General features: G+C 40.4%; 1 long non-coding RNA gene and 1 pseudogene across 1 annotated transcript; both read left to right on the top strand.

The window, feature by feature from the left end:
- On the top strand, positions 1-23,002 carry LOC149123765 (uncharacterized). Its single transcript, XR_016214091.1, has 3 exons — positions 1-310; positions 7,499-7,601; positions 22,879-23,002. It is a non-coding gene; the product is annotated as an uncharacterized LOC149123765 (long non-coding RNA).
- Positions 23,003-25,555: 2,553 nt separating this feature from the next.
- Positions 25,556-25,794, top strand: LOC149123764 (ubiquitin-like; annotated as a pseudogene).
- Positions 25,795-26,028: the final 234 nt, after the last annotated feature.

Genomic DNA, 26,028 nt, shown 5'->3' with positions numbered 1-26,028 from the left:
TTACCGCCCAAATGGCCGCAGCCGGAGCTACACCGATCTGAAGCAAGGAGCCAGGTGCTTCTTCCTGGTCTCTGACGCAGGTGCAGGTGCCCAAGCACCTGGGCCATCCTCCACTGCACTCCCGGGCCACAGCAGAGAGCTGGACGAGAAGAGGAACAACAGGGACTAGAACTGGCACCCATGTGGGATGCCGGCGCCACAGGCGGAGGATTAACCAAGTGAGCTACTGCACCGGCCCCTCAGTGTTTTGCGATAAATACCTTCTTCTTTCCATCACCCAAGTGTCAGAGATTGGCTTCCTGCACATCAGGTGAGCAGACCCAGATTGGGGGGTTCTATAACAACACCTCCAACTAGTTTGAGTATGTCGCTAGAACTAAGAAATTAAGACATTGTTTTGTTCCAGAGTCACAGGTTTAGCCGCTAGAGTGAACGAGCTCTCTTAAGTCTTCGTTTCCAAAAGTTGTGGCATACATTTCATGGAATAATTCAATGAATTTGAAATACTATTCATTCTGCACTTCCAGGATTTATCCTCACGGCTTCAATGACCCTTAAGTGAATTGAAACCTTACCACAATACCCCTGTTTTTTAATTAAGCAAGCCTCTGTTTTTAGAAAATGATTTATTTTCATTTTCATTTTATTTCATTCATTCAGTAAGCACAATTAAGCCACTGAAACAGTCATCAGACATCACTATGTGAAATATGGAGATAAAGAGATGGATAGTCTTGCCCTCCCCCACCTTTTTCATTCATCTCCCACACTGCATTACAGAAATTTATTATTAGGCTGAGAGTTGTGAAATTGCTGCTATTCCACTGTTTCTGACCTACAAAACCAGCGATCTTGTACAGTTCAACCAAATAAAACCAACAAAAAATCTCTGCTGAATTCCCAACTGATACAGGGCAAAACTGAGTCTTCTTGAACATGTCAGGATTTGGTCCTTGTCTACCTACTCAGATTTACCTTCTTGTTCTGCTTCATGTGATACCACTTTGCTCTTCCTCCCACAGGACCATACTCACAAGGACTATGCTTTCGAGAAGGCTTTTTTCTTACCACTGTTTGTTGAGAGACACCTGTCCGTTAGCTTTCCGTGTATACTCAGAATTCAAAGTCCTCACCACTCTTTCTCTGGGCCATTTCTCCTGGTTTTGTTTGCAGTGAGCAGCCCTCAAAGATAAGATGATGTTTCTCTCTGGATCAATAAGCAGTCTTGCTTATTGCTTGTTATAAAATAAGAGGTTCCCCAAGTTCAGCATTCCTCAACTGCAATGAAAACTTACTTGGGCCCATGGCCATGCCCCAAGAAACTTGAGGGACAAGGGAAACTGATGCACACGCTAATACTCATTCTGTTTACTCTGCAGTGGTTAATGAAGTCCTTTGTTTCTGATCCAGGAGTCTTCAGTTTTCTGCAAGCACACATGAAATTATAGTAAGACAATTTATTAGACTAAGTAGTTCAAAAATGAAGTCTAGAACTGATACTCATCTTTTAAGATTTAGCACAAGCATTTGCTATGTGAAAGCATGATTTTCTCAAGTAGAGTTCATCACTTCATCCTTTGTGTCACCACATGCTTGGTGGGCTCCCTTAGTATTGCACTTAATAATATTCATATTGATTAGAGGGACGTGCATACTAAGCAGTGAGCTCCATGACAGTGGGAGCCACAGTTCATTTTTTGTTATGCAAAATTCCCAGCATGGTTTCTGAGAATTAGTGATCACTCAGAAAGTGTTGAATTAAACTGCTGAAGGAACAGTGGAGTATTCCTGTTCTTTAGTAGCTTATAATCTAAGTTTTTCATGTTGACTTTTCTTTTGTTTATATAGCATACATTTTGGGGGGAGGGATGAGAGGGATAAATCATGATCTTTTAAAATACAAAATTATAGCTTATGAATTTAAATGAGAGTGTCTGCTCTTTCCATCAATATCACAAGTAGCTGTTGGCTTGATTTATGCTTTTCCAGATATTTTCTATGCATATTCAAACATTTGTGACTACTCTTTTCCTTTACATACATTAAATCATAAGATAAATATAGTAATCTATTTTTGCATTTAACAACATATTGTAAGTATCTTTTCAAGTCAATACATGTCTCATTATTTTTAATGGGTACATGGAATTTGTTTACCAGCTTAATGTTATAAATTGTGTATTTTATTTAACTAACCCTTAAAAGATGAACATTTGGCTTTTTCCCAATTTCTAGCCATTATAAATTATTCTAAAATGAATAGAGTTTTTTATATGTATAACTATGCCTTATTTTAAATATACCTGTAAAAGAAATACCTAGAAGTAGAATTTCTTGATAGAGGCAAATGTGAATTTTAAGCATATATGTATTTATGTGTATGTGTGCACATGAAATTGTTTTCCAAAAAAGCATCAATTTATATACTCATCAAAAGTGATTATCTGTGGGGCCGGTGCTGTGGCGTAGCAGGTAAAGCACCTGCAGTGCCAGCATCCCATTTGGGCGCCTGTTCCAGTCTTGGCCGCTACACTTCCAATCCAGCTCTCTGTCATGGCCTGGGAAAGCTATGGTGGATAGCCCAAATCCATGGGCCCCTGCATTCGCATGGGAGGCCCAGAAGAAGCTTCTGGCTCCTGGCTTCAGATCAGCATGACTCTAGCCATTGTGGCCATTTGGGGAGTGAACCAGTAGATAGAAGACCTCTCTCTTTGTCTCTCACTCTCTCTGTCTGTAACTCTACCTCTCAGATAAATTTAAAAAAATCTTAAAAAAAAATGACTACCTGCTTATTTCTCCATACCCACTTGAATAGGTGACATAGTTGAAGTTTTTGTATTTCCCAAAGGAACATCTCAAATTCTAATTTCTATTATTTGACTACATTGTATGTTTGTGTGTTTGTGTGTATATATATATATCTTTATATATACAACTATATATGTATACATATATTGCTATATATAATGCCATTTTTAATTATCAGTTATTTTAGCATATTATATAAATATGTGTTTTTAGCTGTGAATTACCTGTTACTTTCATTTCTATAACACTCTGGTTGGTTTTCAAGATTGCTTTGTGAATTAAGAAAATTTGCCCTTATTTGCCATGTTTGCATAAATTTTCTCAAGTTTTTCATCTTATATTCTTGCTTATGGTATTTTATTACTACATGGATATTTTAAATTTTTTTAAAAAACTAATCAAATTTGTCTTTCCTATGCAATTTTTGGGTTAACACTGTTGTTTGCTGTTTTACTAAAATTTTTATTACATCTTAAATTTGAGATATGATACACTTTATTCACCCAATCTTTTCTACTGTCTCATAATTGCACCCTTGATGTTTTTAAAAAATCAATATTTCTACTCAAAAATGGACATTCCTGATAGCTGTACGCTTCCTGACCTTGCATCATTATGAAGACAATCTTAAAATGAATTTTTTATAAAGAATATTTGTGGAGTAGCAATACTTCTGTATAAGGAATACAATAAAGAGGGCAACTATTTACTGTAGAAATTTATTCAAATTTTTTCTCTACTCTTCAAGATGTTTTGGGTTTCCCAGAATAAAATATTACTTGAAATGAGAAAGCCACTGTTTAGGAATTGGCCTGGCTTTGTCAGGCAGATAAATCCTGGCTGTGCCGGCTGATCCCTCCTGAGGTCACCAAAGGTGGCAGTGAGGTTCAGAAAAGGATCTGAGCACGTGAGAAGTTGGGACTCAGGTCCTGGTGAGTGTGAGATGAGCTCATGGTCCCAGCTCCTGTAGCTCAAGGAGAAAAGTGAAAAATGGGACCCACAGCTAGAGCTGAATGTCTGAAAGGAACCAAAGCAGCTGAGGTGGGAATACAAGAAGAGAGATCAAATCCAGACAGAGGGCAATTTGTGAGGGGTCCTGAGAGCTGGAGTCCCTGCCATTCAGACAACACTGTCCTCACCTGTCCTGGGCCTGTGTGCAGAGATTCTTGCCCAGGTTCTCCGCTCGCCTCCCTTTCAGCATGTGTTCCCTGCCAGTTCACCCCAAGAGCAAGAGTGCCTTCATTCAGTCCCCCTTCACCCCTTGCTTGCTGTGTAGGTACCACCTAGACGGGGTCCCTAACATTTTAGAGCCCCCCCTCTAGCAGGGAAGATAGCTATTAAACCCCGTGGATCTTATCATCTCTTTTCTATTATAACAAAATAGTAGACACAGTGCTAGGAGAGTGACCTGGTAGCTAGACCCAGTCATTACAAGCTGAACACAATAGGATAAGCAGAAATTAGCTAGCTGGGCAGAAGACCAGGTGCACAACTGACAGGAGACACCGCTGAGCAAGGGGCAAAGGCAGGAAGGGGCAGAGATGGACCACGAGTGTATATCAAGGAGGGGCAGGGTGCACGGATGGGAGGCAGAGGAGGGGTCAAGGGGCTGGATCAGGCAGGAGCGATAGCATCTGTCTTCTGCTGCAGGGACCACACCCTTAGCCTGGGTAAGGAGAGCTGGGATGAGTTTGTGTGAGTTTAGCTGAGAGTCTCAGGGCTGAAGCTAAAATACAGGGCTGCCCACTCAGCTTCAGGGAACACAGAAGTTGGGGACAGGGCATTCAGTTCCGGATTTGTCTGTTATCTTGGGATTTTTAAATGTTGCTGGAATTAAACACTAACGGAAACTCTGAGTAAGTAAAACAGACACAGTCAGTGTATCTGTAGGTATGTGAGTGGCAACTACAGGAATAGAGGAGGTAATAGCTACTTTCTAGCTCCTAAGCCTTATGGTCTATGGGTTAACAATATACAGTCATGAGCCACGTAATGACATTTCAGTCAACACTGGTTTGCACAAAGGATGGAGGTCCTAAAACATTGTATCACACAGTGACAGCCATTTTAGTCAGTGTAAATACACTCTGATGTTCACATAACTAAATGACCTATAACATATGTCTTAGACCTGGTCCCAGTTGTTCAGTGACACATGGTTGTATATTGCCCCACCTCATGGGGGAAAAACATATATCCCTTCCCTTTCCTCCAACAGAGTTTATTTGAATACATGCCACCTCTGAATAAATATTTCAGCTCCTTCTGATAGTTTGAATTCACATTGGTTTTTATCAGGACCTTTAATTAAACTATAAATGTATCTCAAAAGTCAATTACTTGGGGGCCGGCACTGTCATGTAGTGGGCTAAACCTCTGCATGCAGTTCTGGCATTCCATATGGGCGCCAGTTTGTGTCCTGGCTGCTTTCCTCCGATGATCCAGCTGTCTGCCTATGGCCTGGGAAAGCAATGAAGATGGCCCAAGTGCTTGGACCCCTGCACCAGTGTAGGAGACCTGGAAGAAGCTCCTGGTTTAGGATTGGCTCAGCTCCGGCCACTGCAGTCATTTGGGGAGTGAACCAGCAGATGGAAGACCTTTCTCTTTGTCTCACTCTCTCTGTAATTCTGTCTCTCAAATAGATAAATATTTTTTAAAAAGTCAATTATGTACATTAGAATTCACAAGACTAAAATTTTTAATAACTAAGAGCAAAATGAAGATATTTTCAAGTGAGGATTGAGATATTGAACTATGGGCGCATGTATTTATATTAGGGATGTTTCATGAAGTTTCCTCATCTTAACTTTTTCACACAGATTTGCATGTGTCTCATAGAAAATACAGCCAAAATTTTGATCATTTCTGAAATTGTTCTTAGTCCAGTTATTCTGTATATGTAGGTCAATTATCTACACTTTTATAGCAGATAGAATCACTGTTGACAGTGCTGTGGTCAGATACAACCTTAGTCACTCCCAACACATTAACCATCAGAGCAAGTTTGAATGGAGGTAGAGAATAAAGAGTACATGTCAAAATTGCTTCTCTGTCCTGGGTTTTGGTGATTTTTTAAAACAAATTTTTCTCGTAATTTTTGTAAAACAAATTCATTGTAGAAAACTTGGGAAATCTTCAAAAGTACAGGTAAAGCAAAAAGTATTTCTAATCCTACTGTCCAGAGATATTTGCTAGTTAAGATAGTACTTTTGCCAGTGCTGCGGCTCAATAGGCTAATCTTCCACCTGCAGCGTCGGCACACCGGGTTCTAGTCCCAGTCGGGGCGCCAGATTTTGTCCCGGTTGCCCCTCTTCCAGGTCAGCTCTCTACTGTGGCCCGGGAAGGCAGTGGAGGATGGCCCAAGTGCTTGGGCCCTGCACCCCATGGGAGACCAGGAGAAGCACCTGGCTCCCGGCTTCGGATCAGCGCCATGTGCCTGCAGCAGCGTGCCGGCCGTGGCGGCCATTGGAGAGTGAACCAACAGCAAAGGAAGACCTTTCTCTCTGTCTCTCTCTCTCACTGTCCACTCTGCCTGTCAAAAAAAAAAAATAGTACTTTTATGTACAAGTGGTTTTTTTGTACTTTTGCCAGATAAATTTATGTATTCTTAAAAATTGTGTTTAAGGGCCGGCGCCGCGGCTCACTAGGCTAATCCTCCGCCTTGCGGCACCGGCACACCAGGTTCTAGTCCCGGTCGGGACGCCGGATTCTGTCCTGGTTGCCCTTCTTCCAGGCCAGCTCTCTGCTGTGGCCCAGGAGTGCAGTGGAAGATGGCCCAAGTGCTTGGGCCCTGCACCCCATGGGAGACCAGGATAAGTACCTGGCTCCTGCCATCGGATCGGCGCGGTGCACTGGTTGCAGCGCGCCGGCCGCAGCGGCCATTGGAGGGTGAACCAACGGCAAAGGAAGACCTTTCTCTCTGTCTCTCTCTCTCACTATCCACTCCTGCCTGTCAAAAAAATAAAAAATAAATGTGTTTAAGGAGCAGTTTTTATTCTCTAGAAGCCATTTCATACTATTACATTGACTAGATGTGCCATAACCTATTGTTGGGAAGTTGGGTTGTTTCTAGTTTTTCACTCTTATAATAATGCTGTGAAGAACACTGTTTGGGTTTTTTTTTTAGGATTTATTTATTTATTTGGAAGTCAGAGTTACACAGAGAGGAAAGGCAGAGAGAGAGAGAGAGAGAGAGAGAGAGAGGTCTTCCCTTCAATGGTTGACTCCCCAGTTGATCGCAACGGTCAGTGCTGTGCTGATCCGAATCCAGGAGCCAGGAGCTTCCTCTGGGTTTCCCACGTGGGTGCAGGGGCCCAAGGAGCTATCTTCTGCTGTTTTCCCAGGCCATAGCAGAGAGCTGGATAGGAAGTGGAGCAGCTGGGACTCGAACTGGTGCCCATATGGGATGCCAGCACTTCAAGCGCTGCACCACAGCACCGGCCCCCACTGTTTTCATTTGATATGGTTTCAGTACACCCTCTGAGAGCTCAGGCTGGAAGTTTGGTCCACAGTGTTCAGAACTATTGAGCGGTAACAGGATATCAAACAGGTAGACCTTAGAGTAGTCACTGGGTCATCGCCCTTAGGAAGAATTAAATAGTCCTAGTGAGACCACAGTGAGTTCTCACAAGAAGGTGGTTATGCACCAGCAAGCTTTTCTAGGAATCACTCTTTGACTTCCTGTCCCCAGATCTGATCTCTCCTGTCGTTGTGATGCCATCTGCTATGATGTGACGCAGCCAAGAGGAGTCTCACCACAGCTGGTAACACATTTGGAAGTTTAGCACCCAAAAGTGAGTTGCATAAACTGCCCCCACTTTTTTTTACCTAATTTACATATACATTTATTTATTTTCTAAAAAAATTTCCCATTTTTTTCTTTTTTTTCTTTACCCTAGAAACCTTTTATTTGAGGTATACAAACTTCATGCCTTTTATAAATACATCTTTATGTACATAGTGATTCTTCCCACCATACACACCCTCCCACCCACACTCCCACCCTTCTTCCTCCTCCCTCTCCTATTCCCATTCTTATTTTATACTAAGATCTATTTCCAATTAACTTTATACACAGAATATTAAGTAAAGACTTCATTCAACAAATAGTACGAGAGAAAAAAAACTGTTCCTCAACAGTTTTTTTTATTTCTTTTGATTTCTTCAATGACCTATTCATTCAGGAACATGTTGTTCAGTCTCCATGTGTTTGCATATGTTCAGGAAATTCTTGAGTTATTGAATTCCAGCTTCATTCCATGTTGTCAGAGAAGATGCATGGTATGATTTAGATTTTTTTTTTTAATTTGCTGAGACTTGCTTTATGGCCTGGCCTGTGGTCTATCCTAGAGAGAGTTCCATGCACTGGTGAGAAGAATGTGTATTCTGCAACTGTAGGATGAAAAGTTCTAAAGATATCTGGCAGGTCCATTTGATACATAGTGTTGATTAACTGTGGTTTTCTTGCTGATTTTCTATCTGGTTGATCAGTCTATTGCTGAAAGTGGGATATTGAAGGCCCTCATTACTATATGGGAGTCTAAGACTCCCTTTAGATCCATTAACATTTCTTTTAAATAGTCAGGTACTCTGTAATTAGGTGTGTATACATCTATGGTAGTCACATCTTCCTGTTGAATTGATCTCTTAGTCATTGCATAGTGCCCTCCTTTGTCTCTTTGAACAGTTTTTGTGTTAAAGTCTATTTTGTCTGATATTAAGATGGCTTCACCAGCTCTTTTTTGGTTTCTGTTAGCATGGAATATTTTTTTCCACCATTTCGCTTTTAGTCTGTGTGTATCTTTGTTGGTGAGTGTTTTTCTTGTAGGCAGCAAATAGATGAGTTTTGTTTTTTAATCCATTCAGCCAGTCTGTGTCTTGTAACTGGAGAGCTGAAGCCATTTACCTTCAAGGTGACTATTGATAAGTAATGACTTTGTCCTGCTGTTTTTCAATAAATATACCTATTGTTTATTTCAGATTTCCTTAGTACTGTTACTGGGAGATTTTCTGCTTTCACCTGCTTTCATAGTGATGACCATGTTTCTTTGTTTCTGCATATAGCACATCTTTAAGCATCTTTTGTAAGATTGGACAAGTAGTGGCAAATTCTTTCAATTTCTGTTTGTTATGGAAGGTCTTTATTTCACCTACATTCATAAATGAGAGCCTTGCAGGATACAGTATTGTGGGCTGACAGGTTTTTTTTCTCTTAAGACTTGGAGAATATATCGCCATTTTTCCTAGCCTGTAGGATTTCTGATGAGAAGTCTGCTGTCAGTCTAATTGGAGATCCTCTGAAAGTAATCTGGCGTTTCTCTCATGCACATTTTAGAATCTTTTCTTTATGTTTTACTGTGGAAAGTTTTACTACAATGTGATGTGGTGAAGATCTTTTTTGGCCATGTCTATTAGGAATTCTGTGTGCTTTCTGTTCTTGGACATCTCTTTCTCCAAATTGGGGAAGTTTTCTGTAATTATTTCACTAAAAAGCCTTCTAACCCATTGTCTTTTTCCACACTTTCAGGAATTCCTAAGATGCATACGTTGAGTCATTTGATAGTATCCCATAAACCTCCAACAGTGTTTTCTAATTTCTTTTTTTTCTGACTGTAACATTTCCAGAGATTTGTCTTCTAACTCAGATATTCTTTCTTTTGCCTCACGGAGTCTGTTGTGAAGGCTTTCCACTACATCTTTTATTTGCTCTATTGAATTCTTCATTTCCAATATTTCATTTTGATTTCTCTTTAAAATCTCAATTTCATGTGAAAACTTTTCATTCCTGTCATGTATGGATTTCTATAATTCATGGATGGCTTCTGATTACTACTAAATAATCCTACAATCAATTTTTTGAATTCCGTTTCTGGCATTTCTTCAATCTCTTCATTTTCACATTTTAGTATTGAAGTGTTGTGTTCCTTTGGAGGCATCATGCTGTCTTCCTTATTCTTGTTTCCTGAATTGTTGCATTTATTTTAGGCATTTGTGGAAATACTTGTTTTATTTTTTTCTCCTGTGACAGCTTTTATCTTTGGACTGTGCCTCTGTGGATTAGTGGAGTGTCTGCTCTTTCAGTGAATACCCTGAGGCATGTGCTGGGTGAGGCCAGGGAGATCTGCTCAGTGCTCCAGGGTGAGGCATGACACCCAAATTGGACATGGTAAATCTCTCTCTCTTTGTTTTTAATCAGAGGGGAGGTTTAATCAGCTCTTTTTGGCATAGTCTCATGCTTACCTCTCTCCTCCAAGAAGACCAATGCCTGGTTGGTCACTAGCCTAATATTAGTTCATGCTGCCACAAGGACCTCACAAAGGATTCATGCAGTTCTCAGTGTGAGCATGGATCCTGCAGCAATGACCTTCACCAGGGAATTAGGGAGCCCCAAGCATGTGGAGCCACCCACAGTGACTGCCCAAAGACCCAGCCACACCCTGTGGCCTCACATGCAGCCACAGTGTTTTCATAGTCCCAGCACACAAGGATCCTACAGTCACAAGCACTCAGCCCCCTGTCAATTCTCCCAGTCAGACTCAGGAGTCTCCTCTTGGCTGGTTGCTGGGCATACAGACACAAACTGGTGCAGTTGTTATGTATGTCCAAAATGGCACCTGCCCTCTCTTGGCTAATTACAGGACATTGGTGCAGGGTGGTTGGGGAGAGAGAAATATGCCCCCCCCCCCTTTTTTCCCTCTAGGTTGGCAGGTATACTGTCCTACACAGGGCTCCAAGCCGAACTCACTCCAGGCTCTTCCCTCAGCTTTATTGCCAGAGGCTTGGGCTGCTGCAGTCTGGTCTCATCTCACTCCAAAGCTGGTGCTGAGGCTCTTGGCTGCTGGGGTCCTGAGTTGTGCACATCCACAACTCCATATAGATCCACAGTGTCCCTCTAATTTACACAGAGTTTCCTCTGCCATTTTGTCCCTAACTCTTCTCTGAGATTGCACTCTCCATGTTTTTTTAACTGCCTTCCCCTAGACTATAGCAGTAAACTCCCTCCCTATTTTGCCAACTTGGTCTCCCAAAAACCCCCTTTTCTTTGTAAGTACCCAAGCTCAGATATCTCATGGTAATAATGAAGGACTAATCCAAAAAATATTTTGGCCTACTTAAAAGATGTTTGAGACTAATACTTAAATCAGAGTGATAAAGTGAAAATACAGTATAGTAGAAAAATATTGCTTTGATTAATTTTGATGTTGGCATTAAATAAAACAAGTGTGCAAGCTGTACTATTTTTGGGAATTAAAAAGAAGGAGTAAACAAAAGGAATGGTTTCACAAAATTATATCATGTAAGAAAATAATGTTGCTGTGGTTATAGTTTTTCCTTTGTTTTGTTTTGTTTTTTAGGTTTTTTTTTTTTTTTTTTTTTTGGCTTCTCTAAGTTCTTTTGACAAAAGGAAAGGTCATGTTCCTGATTTAGTTGAATAATGGGGCCCACAAACATGCTGATTTACTTTAGGAAAGAGAGCTTCCTGGCTGCTTATGCTCTGCTTGTTGACAAATCATAAAACATGCAGAGCTATTACGGGAGCTGGTATGCCTTCAATCAGATTGACTGTGTAGTTACACACATAGTAATGCATTGTCCAGGTGATCCAACTTGCACAGACTCCTGGACTCCAAGGCAGTTGGCATTGGAGCACTCAGGCCTTTCCTTTTTTTTTCTTTAAAGATTTTATTTATTTGAGAGGTACAGTTATAGACAGAGAAGGAGAGACAGAGAGAAAGGTCTTCCACCTGCTAGTTCACTCCCCAAATGGCTGCCATGGCTAGAGCTGGCCTATCTGAAGCCAGGAGCCAGTAGCTTCTTCCAAGTCTTCCACACAGGTGCAGAGGACCAAACACTTGGGCCACCTTCCACTCTTTTCCCAGGCCATAGCAGAGAGCTGGCTCAGAAGAGGAGCAGCCGGGACACCAACCAGCACCCCTGCGGGATGCCGGCACCACAGATGGAGGCTTAGCCTACTACACCACAGTGCCAGCCCCTCAAGGCTATGCTTTGATGGCATTAGAGGGGAGATCAGCTCCAGCCATGTTACGTGTAGCCTCCAAACTCAGTGCTACAAATCCCACATATTCTTCACCGGGTCTTTTCTTTTACCTGCAAAATAATTCATCAAGCTTTCATGCACAATAGACAGGAATTAGGCACTCTTTATCCTAAAGAAAACCATTCTTAACCACCAACCTCCCAGTCTTCAATATGATATCTTATCATTCCAAGCATCTTTTTGAAAAACATGTCAAATTGTTTGGCTTAATTTACAATGTGCATGCTTTAAAGCATGGTTATTTATATAAATACTCCATGAGAAAGAATACTGTCTTCTTTAAATAGGTATGAATAAGTTATACAGGATTTACCACTCCAGGTAATGTTGCAGGAAAATGACACTGGTGTAGCCATAAACTAAGACTACATCCTGACTACACAGAAGACACAACAGTCGACTGGGTGCCTGCCATTTGTCTCACACCAAGCTAACTATTCTATCTGTCCAAACATGGATGACACTGAATAAATCATAGTAGTCTCCCATTGTCCCAGTGAGAATTTTCTATGTAATAAGGTTGAGCCAATTTCAATGTACTATGTAATATTTCAAGGATGTAGATAAAACACTCAAATACCTGCTTATAGTACTTACTTTATTAATTGTTCATATATATTTACAACTGTCTACAACATAATACAAAGTAATATCAATTTAAAAATGCTGTTTTTCCCACATTGGCATACCACAAAATTTCTGTGTTCAAACCCTTCATGAGAAGTTTGACATGAAGGCCATCAACGTAATTAGACATTTTTTGAGGCTCCTAAGAGTTTCCAGGGCACATTATTTTTTTCACTAAGTTGCTCGAGACTTTTAAGTTATTAACCTTTTAAAACTAATTTCCTTGATCTCAAGTGAAGAATTAGGTTACCATGGTCCTCATTTCTTAACCCCATTGTCAGTATCCGCCAATATGGAGCCCTTTTCTTGGCTTCATTTATTTTTCCCCTTCAGCCTTAGGCCCCACTCAGAGGGCTTCTCCTTCTCTCTGGCACTCACACTAGTATGTTGATGTTGACCTTAAATATTTGTTCATCCTTGGGAAAGAAGTAGTATTGCTGTTGGTATGTAAATTCGATTCATATAGATGATGTTGTGCTACAAAGTTCTCTTTGTTTCTGACAGTCACTTGATATTAAGTTTTGCAGACCTGCCCATGTTGCTGTAGAACATGTAATGGTTGCTCCTAACTTGTTTGTATTCCTTCATATACTTCCTTCTTGGGTTGCCAGTTAATATATAGGATGCCCAACTGAATTTGAATTTCAGATGGACAACACATGAGTTGTTAGTAATAATTTAATCATATGTAATATTTGTAGCACACATATACTAAAAAATTACTGTTGATCTAATATTGAAATTTTACTGGGTCTCCTGTTGGTGTCTTCTGTCCTTATCCCAAGCCCATTTTGCATATCCGATCTCCTAGTGTTGGACACACAGTTTGCTGCTCTCTGCACACTTCCAGCAAGCAATGTTGTTGTGAATGTCACAGCAGATGCTTCTTAGGGAGCTGAGTTTACCTTCCAGATGGCTGCTCTAGTTTACCTGACCACCAGCAATGCAGAGGGGTCCCATCTCCCCATAACTTCAGTGTTTCTCACTTTCAACATTGTCTTTACATGTAAATTGAGAAATATGGTACTGCTTAAATTTATTGATCATGATAACACTGGAATTTTATCCTAAACCTCAGCACCAATGATCTGCAGGGCCATCTCTATCATATATCAACTTTCCATGAGTCTGTTTCTGGATGCTATTTTGTTCCGTTAGTTAATTGAGTTACTTCTCTACCTGTTTCCATATTGTGTTAAAGTAAATTTGTAATAAGACTCAAATCCACCTTACTTTTCTTTTGAAGTGTCTTACTCATTCACACTTCCATATAAATATAAATTCATACTTCTATATAAACCTTGTTGGCATTCTCAGTCTTGAAAATACTGACATGGTCCTGATTGTGAGTTTTCTCCACAGGAGTCTTGCACAGCTTTTGGTAGATTTATTCTACCAAATAATTAAAAGTTTCCTTTCAAGTATGTTTGCTATTGTTCATGTTTGAAAATTACATCTTGCAACTGTAACTTTTATATAGAAATATAATCGATTGTCTTGGAGAAATGATCTGGTTTTATTTTTTTTTTCAGAATGTGGTAGGTAGAATAATAGCTGACCCACAGATAACCATGACTCTTTAGAACCAGTAAATTTGTTAACTTACATGGCAAAAAGGTCTTTGTAACTGTGACTAAGGTTAAGGACTTGGAAATGTGGAGATTATTCTAGATTAGATGCATAAGCTTGATCCATCCACCCTATTCCTTAAATGTGAAGTGCTTTTCTAATTGTTGTTAGGGGGAGATGATGTTTTTGAAAATGTGGACATGGATAAAGATGGAAGATGGTTTTGAAAATAGAGGAGGAAAGCTACTAGGCAAGGAATATGGATGGTTTCTAGATGCTCAAAAACATTCTTCCCCATGGCTCCAGAAAGGAATAAGATCCTGCCAACACCTGATTTTAGCCCAGTGAGACCCATGTCAGACTTTCAACCTGCAGAACCATAAAACAACATAAGTTTTCTCATCTGAGCCCATCAAGTTTGTGTTAGTTTGTTATATAAGTAATAGAAAAACCAATACAGTTAGTATTCCTTCTATCTTGATGAATTTCCATTTGTTAATATTTCACATTATTCTTAAATAAATTGTGATTCCTTTTATTTGTGGTGATGTTTATCTAATCTTTCTGCCTTTACTTATTTTACTGTACTGGCTAGGACCTTTAGAGTTGAATACGATAATTAATTTCCTTGTCTTAGTCTCAGTTTTGAAGAACTATCTACAACACTCTTCCTATTAAAGTATTTTGGTCCCTGATCTGTGGTAACTAATAGTGCACCTAAAAGGTAATCTACAGAGGTGAAATCGACACTTTGAGATGTGATGACTTTGAACAGCCTTTCTCTTGACTATTAACGGAGAGTTTTTCATTTCATACTATTTGCTGAACTCTTTACTTAGTATAGAGGTAATCGTATGTGTATAAAGTTAATTGGAAATGGATTTTGTAAAAAAAAATAAGAATAGGAATAGGAGAGGGAGGAGGAAGAGGGGTGGGAGGCTGGGTATGGTAGGAAGAATCACTGTGTTTCTAAAGTTGTATTTATGAAGTTTTTATACCTTAAAGAAAAGGTTTGTGGGAAAAATATTTTGGTATGCACCCTTACTCAGCTTGAGAAATTGCCATACTGTCTTAGATTTCTAAAACATCTTTTTACCTTGTTTTACCTTGTTTTAATTCTAAGTGGTTGTTGAAATTTAACATTTTCTTGAGATTACCATATGATTTTTCTTTATAGTCAGCTAAGTAATAAATATCATTAATAAATTTTCTTATGCAAAACTACTCCTCATTCCAAGAAAGAAACCCAAGTCAGTCATGCTGTGTTATTTTTCTATCCTTTACTTGATTTAGTTTGTTCTTGGATTTAACAATCTATTAGAATCTTTGCAGCCATGTTCATGAGCAAGAATGACCTATACTTTTCCTTTCCAGACCTTTTCTTGAGTTGTTTTGTTTTCAAGGTTATGCTCACCTTGTAGGCTGGATTAGAGGCTATTCACTCTTACTCTGCAAAATCTTGGAATAATCTTGGCCACTGTGTGGTAAAATTTCACCTGTAAAATCATCAGAAACTAGCATGCTTGTTTAATAGTTATACAAGTATTCTGGTTTTCTGGTTTTCTTAGTTATTATTTTCCCAAAATTTGCCCATTTTGCCCATATTTTCCATTTTTATTGGCATAATTACTCCTAGGAGTACGTTGTCATCTCTGCTTTATCCAAAGTCTTAGAACTCTTTTTATTGCCACTATTATTTATCGATGCCTTCTCTCATATTTTTTTAATCAGTCCTGAGTGAGATTTTTCAGTTTTCTTATTCTCTTAGGAACTGTCATGTTGATTCTTTGAGTATCACATGTTTTGTTTTATTTATTAATTTTTGCTTTTGTCTATCTTATTTTCTCTTTTTAAAGATTTACTTATTTATTTTAAAGTCAGAGTTACACAGAAGGAGAGGCAGATATAGAGAGAGGTCTTCCATCCGCTGGTTCACTCCCCAAATGACCACAATAACCAAGGCTGGGCCAGGCTGAAGGCAGGAGTCAAGACCTTCTTCCAGGTCTTCCACATAGGTGTAGGGGCCCAAGCACTGCTTTCCCAGGTACGTTAGCAGGGAGTTGGATGGGAAGTGGAGCAGTGAGGACTTGAACTGTTGCCCATGTGGGATGCCAGCACTGCAGGCTATGACTTAACTTGCTGTACCAAGCGCCAGCCCCACCTTTTACTTTCATTAGGTTTTTTTCCTCTTAACTGCTAATTTCTTGGGCAGAAGATAAATTATTATAAGTGTTTCTTCTTTTCTAGTATAAGTGTTTAAGATTGTAAATTTTCCTCAAAGTACCACTTTCAATACACCGTGCAAATAATGCTATATTTCCATTATTGTTCAAGTCTAAGTATTTCTTTTATTTCCATGATAATTTATTCTTGGTCCCATCGATTATTTAGTAGAGTGGCCTTCAATTTCTAAATTATGAGGATTTTTATTATTGATGTTGTTGACTTTTAATATAATTGCATTTTAACAACTTTATTGGGATATAATTTACATACTATTAGATTCACTCATGATAAGAATTTAATGATTTTTAGTAAATTTATAGAACTGTCAGCACTATGCTCCACTTTTGGAACATTTCCATTACCTCAGAAAATATGCCTCATGCCTATTTGCAGTCAAGCCAGAGTGGCATTTTGCAAGAAGTGTAGTCTGATAAGGATTCTTTGAAACTTATCGATAGTTGCTTTAGGGCCTAGATCTGCACTGCCTTGTACATGTGATTATTTAAATTTCAATTAGTTAAATTAAACTAAAAATTAAGTGCCTCAATTTCAAGTGCTTAGTAGCCATGTGTATTGGACACCACAGATCTAGAACTTCCCTTTTTCATCATTTAGGAAGTTCTGTTGGAAAGCACTGGCCTACGTATATCTATCAGTTGTCTTTTAAATTATTTTGTTCTGTTTGAGACAGGAAGAGAGATGAAGAAAGGGAGAGAGGGAGAGAGTACTTCCATCCCCTGATTCATTCCCCAAATGTCTATAACAGGTGAGGCCAAAGTTTGGAGGTGAGAACACAATCCAGGTGCTTCACCTGTGTGGCATGAACCCAAATACTTGAGCTATAACTGCTGCCACCTAGGGTCAGCCTTAGCAGAAAGCTGGAATCAAGAAACGAAGCCAGGTTTCAAACACAGGCACTCAGAGATAGGACAAAGGCATCGTAACCAGTGTCTTAACTGCTAGACTAAATACTGACCTTCAGTTATCTCCTTAGTTGCTCTAATCTGCTCTTTAATCCATCTATTGAGTACTTTATTTCTTTAAACATTCCATGCATAGCTCTTTTCTGATCCTCAATAATTTTAATATTCACTGAATCTCTTATTTGCGTGTCTGATGACACTCATTCATGATAGAGGTCCCCTGGTGTGATTTGTAATTTTTTTCTTATGAGCTCAATCCTTGATTTTAATGTGAGGAATTTTATGAGCTTAAATTGGAGATGGTATCCACCTGAAAAGAACTTAATTCAGCTTTTCTACCATCTGAATGGCACCAGTGATGAAAGTCCACTTACACCCTTACTAAGAGGGTTGCTTCAAAATCCCAGGCCAAGGACATGCTAGACATGGGCCCAGAACAAGCCCACAACTGATTGTAACTCCAGGCCTCTACCCAGTTTATGCTAAATCCTTTGTAGAAGATGATGTCTTCAGTTCTCTGTGTAATCTCTTACCCGCATGTTTTTCTTTTTTTTTTTTTCATTTTAAATTCTCTTTTTATACAGAAGATCAGTTTAGTATATATTAAGTAAAGATTTCAACAGTTTGCACCCACATAGAAACACAAAGTGAAAAATACTGTTTGAGTACTAGTTATAGCATTAAATCACAATGTACAGCACATTAAGGACAGAGATTCTACATGAAGAGCAAGTGCACAGTGACTCCTGTTGTTGACTTAACAAATTGACACTCTTGTTTATGGCATCAGTAATCACCCTAGGCTCTTGTCATGAGTTGCCAAGGCTATGGAAGCCTTTTGAGTTCGCCAACTCTGATCATATTTAGACAAGGTCGTAGTCAAAGTGGAAGTTCTCTCCTCCCTTCAGAGAAAGGTACCTGCTTCTTCGATGACCTGTTCTTTCCACTGGGATCTCACTCGCAGAGATCTTTCATTTAGGTCTTTTTTTTTTTTTCTTAAACCAGCATGTTTTTCAACAGCTGTAGCCTACTCCATTGGATTGTTCTACATAGGGCCTTCAACTTCTAAGTCTACCAAGCTACCAAATTTGATCAGGAAACCTCTATTTAGTAGCCCCCACTAGCAATGATTAAATTTCTTTTAGGTTTAAGTGGCTTGTTTAATGGTGTTTCTTTTCAAAACATAATTATTGGGGCTGGCGCTGTGGCACGGCAGGTTCAAACCCTGGCCTGGAGCACCAGCATCCCATAAGGGCACCGGTTCAAGACCCGGCTGCTCCATGTCCAATCCAACTCTCTGCTGGGCCTGAGAAAGCAGTACAGGATGGCCCAACTTCTTGGGCCCCTGTACCTACTTGGGAGACTCAGAAGAAGCTCCTGGCTCCTGGCTTCAGATCAGTGCAGCTCCAACTCTTGTGGCCAATTGGGGAGTAAACCATTGGATGGAAGACCTCTCTCTCTCTCTCCCTCTGCCTCTCCTCTCTCTGTGTAACACTGACTTTCAAATAATTAAATCAATTTTTAAAAAAACATAATTATTGAGTGGGGAAATCACAAAAGACTTGGTAAAGATTTGCATAGAAGACAACTATCTCTTTTGTGAGGCAAAAACATCCCATGTCATATTTAAACTATATCAGAACTTTTGCAACTACAGAAGGGAGCATCGTGCTACAGACATACCTTGGGGCTGGCACCATGGCTCAATAGGCTAATCCTCCACCTTGCGGCGCCAGCACACAGGGTTCTAGTCCCGGTCGGGGCACCGGATTCTGTCCTGGTTGCCCCTCTTCCAGGCCAGCTCTCTGCTGTGGCCCAGGAGTGCAGGGGAAGATGGCCCAAGTGCTTGGGCCCTGCACCTGCATGGGAGACCAGGAGAAGCACCTGGCTCCCAGCTTCCGTACGGTGAGCCAACCGCAGCATGCTGGCCGCAGCGGCCATTGGAGGGTGAACCAATGGCAAAGGAAGACCTTTCTCTCTGTCTCTCTCTCACACTGTCCACTCTGCCTGTCAAAAATAAAAAAAAAGAAATACCTTGGACTTAGAAGTCATATGATCTTCAACTCCCATTTCAATACCACCACTCAATAAATGTACACTTTATGTAAAGATCCTAATCTGAGTCTCAGTGTCCTCATTTGTGTACATGAAAATGATAAGACATGCTCATCAGAGCTGTGAGAATTAAAGAACCTCGCATATAGAATTCCATAAAAGCTGATGACTCTGTTGGTGGAGATGAAGATGAGTAAAAAAGCACTGAGGCTTTCTTATCTCCACTTGATAGAAAAAAGACATTATAAGAGATGGAGTTCAATTATAACGATGCCAGGAATTCCTGTGAAGCTTTATGCTTTCAAAGTTCTGAATGACAGCAGCCATGTACAGTCAGTAGAGGCACCACGAGGCTGAGAGAGAGCCAAGCAGCCACTGTTTGCAGGAGTTGTGAATGGAGTGTGGATGTGTGATCTGATGTATCCAACCATTGCTCCATGTGGTACAGGCAGAGCTGGGAGAAATGGACCTCTCCATGCTGTAACATGTTCCTGAAGTTCAAATATCCTAACCTTGAACCTGGTCTACAGTCATTAGGAAGAAATACTTGCCAAAGTGAGTGGATACAGCATATTTTATTCAACAATGTGCTCAATATTTACGTTTACGGCCTATGAGCCTCCATTTGTTCTTTTGCTCAGTCTCTCTTTAGGAAAAGCTTCTGTGCTTTCCTATGCAAAGAAAAACCATCAGCCACAGAACTTGGATTGCTATGGAGTAGTTGGAGCATGGGAGTAATGAGAGGAGAGCAGCACGCACCCACTCCACTACATCTCTTGGTAAAACCCAGGCATTCTAAATATACAGTTCTCTCTAGGTTTCGAGCTCCATTTTTCATTACAGCCTTAGCTGCATACTATCCCACTCCATCTCTTGCTCAAATCTCTTCAATCTAGGTAGGTTCAATACAACATAAGATGTGAGAACCTGAGGGGACAAATTCTGCCTGGCCTAAAAGGTCCACCTGGGTCCAAATCCACAGCTTATCAGTGCACTCTTGGGTCTACAGGGTTGAACAGGTCCACAAATGAGTCTTCCCCTGGCTTCTCAGCAAAGTGTTCTCTCACCAATGGAAGCCCAATGACCTCTCCCTAGGCATTAATCACTACCCATTTCTTACCTAAAACAATTTGCCACCTGGATTAGTCATTTCATACCTTGCTGTGGATAGGGATACACAGCAGACTCATAGAATGGCAGATGTCCTAAACAGCACTCTGGCCTCAGAATCAGCCCTTAAGGCATTTGGATCCAGCTGAAAAACCCATGAGAGCATGTTAGGCATGGAAAGCCAAGACACTCTGGCAGAAAAAAAGATCTCTGCGAGTGAGATCCCAGTAGAAAGAATGGGGCCATCAAAGAAGGAGGTACCTTTCTCTGAAGGGAGGAGAGAACTTCCACTTTGACTATGACCCTGTCTGAGTAAGATCGAAGTCAGAGAACTCAAAAGGCTTCCATAGCCTTGGCAACTCATGACTAGAGCCTAAGGAGATTTCTGATGCCATAAACAAGAGTGTCAATTTGTTAAATCAACAATAGGAGTCACTGTGCACTTACTCCTCATGTGGGATCTGTCCTTAATGCGTTGTCCAATGTGAAATAATGCTATAACTAGTACTGAAACAGTATTTTACACTTTGTGTTTCTGTGTGGGTGCAAACTGATGAAATCTTTACTTAATATATACTAAATCGATCTTTGTATATAAGGATAATTGAAAATGAATTTTGATGTGAATGGAATGGGAGAGGGAGTGGGAGATGGGAGGGATACGAGTGGGAGGAAATTTATCTGGGGGAAAAGCCATTGTAATCCATAAACTGTACTTTGGAAATTTATATTTACTAAATAAAAGTTAAAAAAAAAGAATTAGAGAACTTTTAAAAATTTTCAAATATGGGGCCGGCGCTGTGGCTCAGTGGGTTAAATCCCTCGTCTGAAGTGCCAACATCCCATATTGGTGGCGGTTCTAGTCCCGGCTGCTCCTCTTCCAATCCAGCTCTCTGCTATGGCCTGGGAAAGCAGTAGAAGATGGCCCAAGTCCTTGGGCCCCTGTACCCACATGGGAGACCCAGAAAACACTCCTGGCTCTTGGCTTCAGATCCGTGCAGCTCTGGCCTTTGTGGCCATCTGGGGAGTGAACCAGTGGATGGAAGACCTCTCTCTCTCTCTCTCTCTCTCTCTCTCTCTCTGTCTGTCTCTACCTCTCTGTAAGTCTGTCTTTCAAATAAATAAAATAAATCTTTAAAAAATTTTTCAAATATTCAAATCCTGTCTCTAGAGATTGTGATTCACTAGGAGATCTGAGGTGAAGCCAGCAAATTGTTTAGTGGTTATTACATTTTCTGTTGCTACCTTTGTGTATGTTGGTGTGTGTGTGTGTGTGTGTGTGTGTGTGATTATACTTACCAGGTGATCTGAACCAGCCCAGAAAAGACTCTTGGATTCCAATGTTGTGTTTCTCCATATATATATATATATATATATGCGCACACACACACACATAAACACATGTGCCTTTGTTTTTCTAGGTAAACATTAAGCTCCTGGGGAAGAAGTGTGTTTCAAACGTGTGTGTAACCCACTCGCCACCGGGCCGCAGGCACTGTGTCTAATACAGACTCCACGGAAGCACACTTAATGAAATGTGGGTCTTCTAACACAAGAGCAGAAGAAATGAACACTACCTCACCCACACGTGTTCACGGTGTTGCCTGTTGCCATTAGTCCTGGGTCCTTTCTGATGCTCTGGTGCTCTAGTGCTGCAAACCTTCAAATCCTGTGGACACTGGAGCTGTGACTTGCACCACACTGGCAGCTCCAAGCCCAGCCTCTCCAACAGCTCTTTGTTTTGCTTGCTTGTTGAGCTGAGTTTAAATCCAAATTCAACTGTGAATCATTAAAAAGGGGATTTTTCTTAAAACCAATGATTTGTCTTTGGACAAATGGCAGCCCTGGCCCCTGCTTGAGCCACATTAATTTCAGCAAGGGTTGTTAGGGACGGAAGAAAGCCAGCTGGGCCTGCCAGCTTTTAACTCCTGCTCAGGCAGCTTAAAGAGGTAGTCCCGAGGCTTCTGCTGCCATGTCTTTCTTTAAAATCAATTAAAAACAGCAAAAATGTAAAAACCCATTGTAGGAAAAATACCATCTAGGAGATCTCACTTTTTTGCATGGGTGGCTTTGCTTTCCCCTGGGCTTGCATGAGACAATGTCCCACCTTACTCCGATATAGGGGAATGATTGGAGACATTCACTTAGGTGGAAACCTTTTGTTAACCTGAAAATTGGCCTCTTTGCCTCCCTGTTTTTCATATATAAGTATGCTTTACCTTCTCTATTTTTTCTTTAAATAGTACTTATACATACACCTTATTGATGTTTTATTCATGTGGACAAACTGCTTCCATTATGTGAATGTACAATAGCTGGAATCAATGGGAATCAAACAGCTAAAGCTCTGTGCAATGCTTTAAAAATTGCAGGACTGATAATAACAACTTATGAAACTGCCAGTGTTAAGATAGAATTGGCCAAACTTTAGACTTCAATGTATAGTGTGCATATTCATACTCAAACTCTCAAAGTCTCAACTTCCCTTGTTTCTATAAATAGGATGAATCTGTAATTTCCACCAAGAGAAGAGCATACAATTTTCATCCTCCTTGACATCCAACAACACCAGAAAAGACAAGAAGAGTTGACCATTTGTGTACCAAGAGCACCTATCCTGTGCATGGTAAGACAAGACTCTCACTGAAAGCACCCCATATGGTTTCCTGTGAAATCTCAGGAAAAAAGAAAACAAGGTAGAAAACCTGTGGCTGTGTCACAAGTTCTTTCCAGTTGTTTGGGGAGGAAAAGGAATATTTCTGTACAGATATAAGGCAAGGACACATAAATGATGGAAAAGAACAGCAATTTATTTTATTTCATTTTATTTTATTTTATTTTATTTTTTAACTTTTATTTAATGAATAGAATTTCCAAAGTACAGCTTATGGATTATAATGGCTCCCCCCTCATAACTTCCCTTCCACCCACCCCCCGCTCTCTCTCCCCTTCCATTCACATCAAGATTCATTTTCAATTCTCTTTATATACAGAAGATCAGTTTAGTATATATTAAGTAAAGATTTCAACAGTTTGCACCCACATAGAAACACAAAGTGAAAAATACTGTTTGAGTACTAGTTATAGCATTAAATCACAATGTACAGCACATTAAGGACAGAGATTCTACATGAGGAGCAAGTGCACAGTGACTCCTGTTGTTGACTTAACAAATTGACACTCTTGTTTATGGCATCAGTAATCACCCTAGGCTCTTGTCATGAGTTGCCAAGGCTATGGAAGCCTTTTGAGTTCACCAACTCTGATCATATTTAGACAAGGTCATAGTCAAAGTGGAAGTTCTCTCCTCCCTTCAGAGAAAGGTACCTGCTTCTTCGATGACCTGTTCTTTCCACTGGGATCTCACTCGTGGAGATCTTTCATTTAGGTCATTTTTTTTTTCAGAGTGTCTTGGCTTTCCATGCCTGAAATACTCTCATGGGCTTTTTAGCTGGATCCGAATGCCTTAAGGGCTGATTCTGAGGCCAGAGTGCTGAAGAACAGCACTTTTTAAAAACATTTATTTATTTATTTATTTGAAAGGCAGAATAACAGAGAACAAGGAACACACACACACACACACACACACACACACACAGAATTTTTTATCTACTGGCTTATTCCCCAAATGGCTGAAATGGCTGTGACTTCAATGGGCCAAAGCCAGGACTGTGGAACTCCATTTGAGTCTCCCACATGGATGGCAGGTATGTAAGTACTTGGGCCATCTTCCGTTGCCTTCCCAGGGAAGGCAGAATTAGCAGGAAATTGGACAAGAAGTGCAGTAGCTGGGATTTGAACTAGTGTTCTGATATACAATACTAGTGTTGCAAGCAGCAGCTTAACCAACTGAACCACAATGTTTGACCCTACCGAATGCAATTTTAAGGAATAAAGTAACTAATGGTTTTTAAAGACTAGATAATGTGTTGAGTATGTTTTGTCAAGACTTGTCTGCACATAGTTGACTGTGGTATTCTCAAATAAGCTCCAATAAAATATGAACTCCCTATTAAAAATTTGTAATAGCTATTAGATCTAAAATATCAGCTATTTAACCCCAAACCCACCACGACCAGCCACCACTGACCCTACAAGCCCAGTCACTAACCTCAGGGCTCATGTCCATGTCTGGCTCAGAATGCTCTGCAAGGCTCCTGTTTTGACGCAGTCTCCTACCCATAGACTTACACAGGTCCATTCATTCCTTCATGCCCTCTGAATACCAGCAAACAAATACATATTGATTGAGTTACTTACTTCCATGCAGAGCCATTGATTTTTCACTGGTTTAATTTTCATTTTGTATGCTTATGTCTGTTTTATGTGCATCGAGTATTTTCACATCAAGCATTAGGTTGTTAGATCTTCAAGAGTAGCAACAACATACTCTGCTGCTTTTATATCTCTCTCACAGAACAAAATTCTGTTAGTTGGCTAAAGGAAAGATTAATTTAAGGTTACAAAATAAGCCTCCTAAGAAGATTAATTATAGAGGTGGAGAAGATGGGTGATTTAGTGACTGCTCATACGCATATGGCACCTGATTATGTGCAAATGGTGCCAACACCTTTTGTATTAACTCATACAAGGAATGAAGAAAGGGAAATGAGGGTCCCAGGCCAGTCACAAAACAAAAACCTTTAATATGAAGTTCCTACTACTTTGATTTTAGAAAATTTACAGGATTCTATATTTATTGCTGGGAAAGCTAAAATTTTCAGTAAAGGTACCTAGAAGGTGAGGATGAGAGCTATGAAGCTATCTTCTGCTAGATTATGGTTGTTGGTTACCAGTAGCTAAAAAGCTTCAACAACTGCTAGCAAGATGCTCCTATATGCCAGACCACTTCAGTCCCCTACTATGACTGCTAAAAGCTAGAGAAGTATGTCTAGAGCTTAACCCAGAAATTAATACATGTAGCACTGATATGTGCACCTACCAACCAGCAGAGGATCCACCATCAATTCCTGGGAGTTCTCCTCTTTGAATCTCATCTTCTTGACCTGATCCTCTCTTCCTAGTTGATCCATCCAGCTTCACCTACCATGCTGGCTGCCTTCTCAGGCAGGCTGCTAGACACAATTCTTCCTACACATAAGTAGTAGGCAGAATGAATGCTGAGAGATCATTGTTGCTGTCTTCATACCACTGTTGCCACCTCTACTGCCACTTGACAATGCAGATCTTCATGAAAAATTTAACTGGCAAAACCATCACCCTGGGGTCCAAGCCCGGTGACACCACTGAGAATGTCAAGGCAGAAATCCAAGATGAGGAAGGCTCTCCCCCCGCCCCTACCAGCAGAGGTTGATCTTTGCTGGCAAGCAGCTGGAAGCTGGACACGCCCTGTCTGACCACAGCATCTGGAAAGAATCCACTCTGCACTTGGCCCAGAGCCTGAAGGGAGGTGTCTAAGTTCCCTCACTCAAGCTTTCAACAAATTTCCCTGCACTTTTCTTTCAATAAAGTTCTTGCATCCCCACCCCTCCAAAAGAAAACCACCTATAATTCATATAGTTCAGTTCCTCATTAGTATAAAGTATCTCCGAAGACCTCCTGTCTCCAGCAGTTGCTATGATTTTGCATTCCAGTAGCTCCCTCCAGTTCTTTCAAGGTGTTTTTATTATTCTACAAATGATTCCCATTCTT

The sequence above is a fragment of the Oryctolagus cuniculus genome, chromosome 10 (genome assembly GCF_051225735.1).
Source record: "Oryctolagus cuniculus isolate XC-2025 breed Fujian yellow rabbit chromosome 10, ASM5122573v1, whole genome shotgun sequence".
In the NCBI taxonomy this organism is placed as follows: Eukaryota; Metazoa; Chordata; class Mammalia; order Lagomorpha; family Leporidae; genus Oryctolagus; species Oryctolagus cuniculus.
The sequence above is the reverse complement of the archived record's forward strand: the minus strand, read 5'-3'. Positions and strand labels throughout refer to the sequence as shown.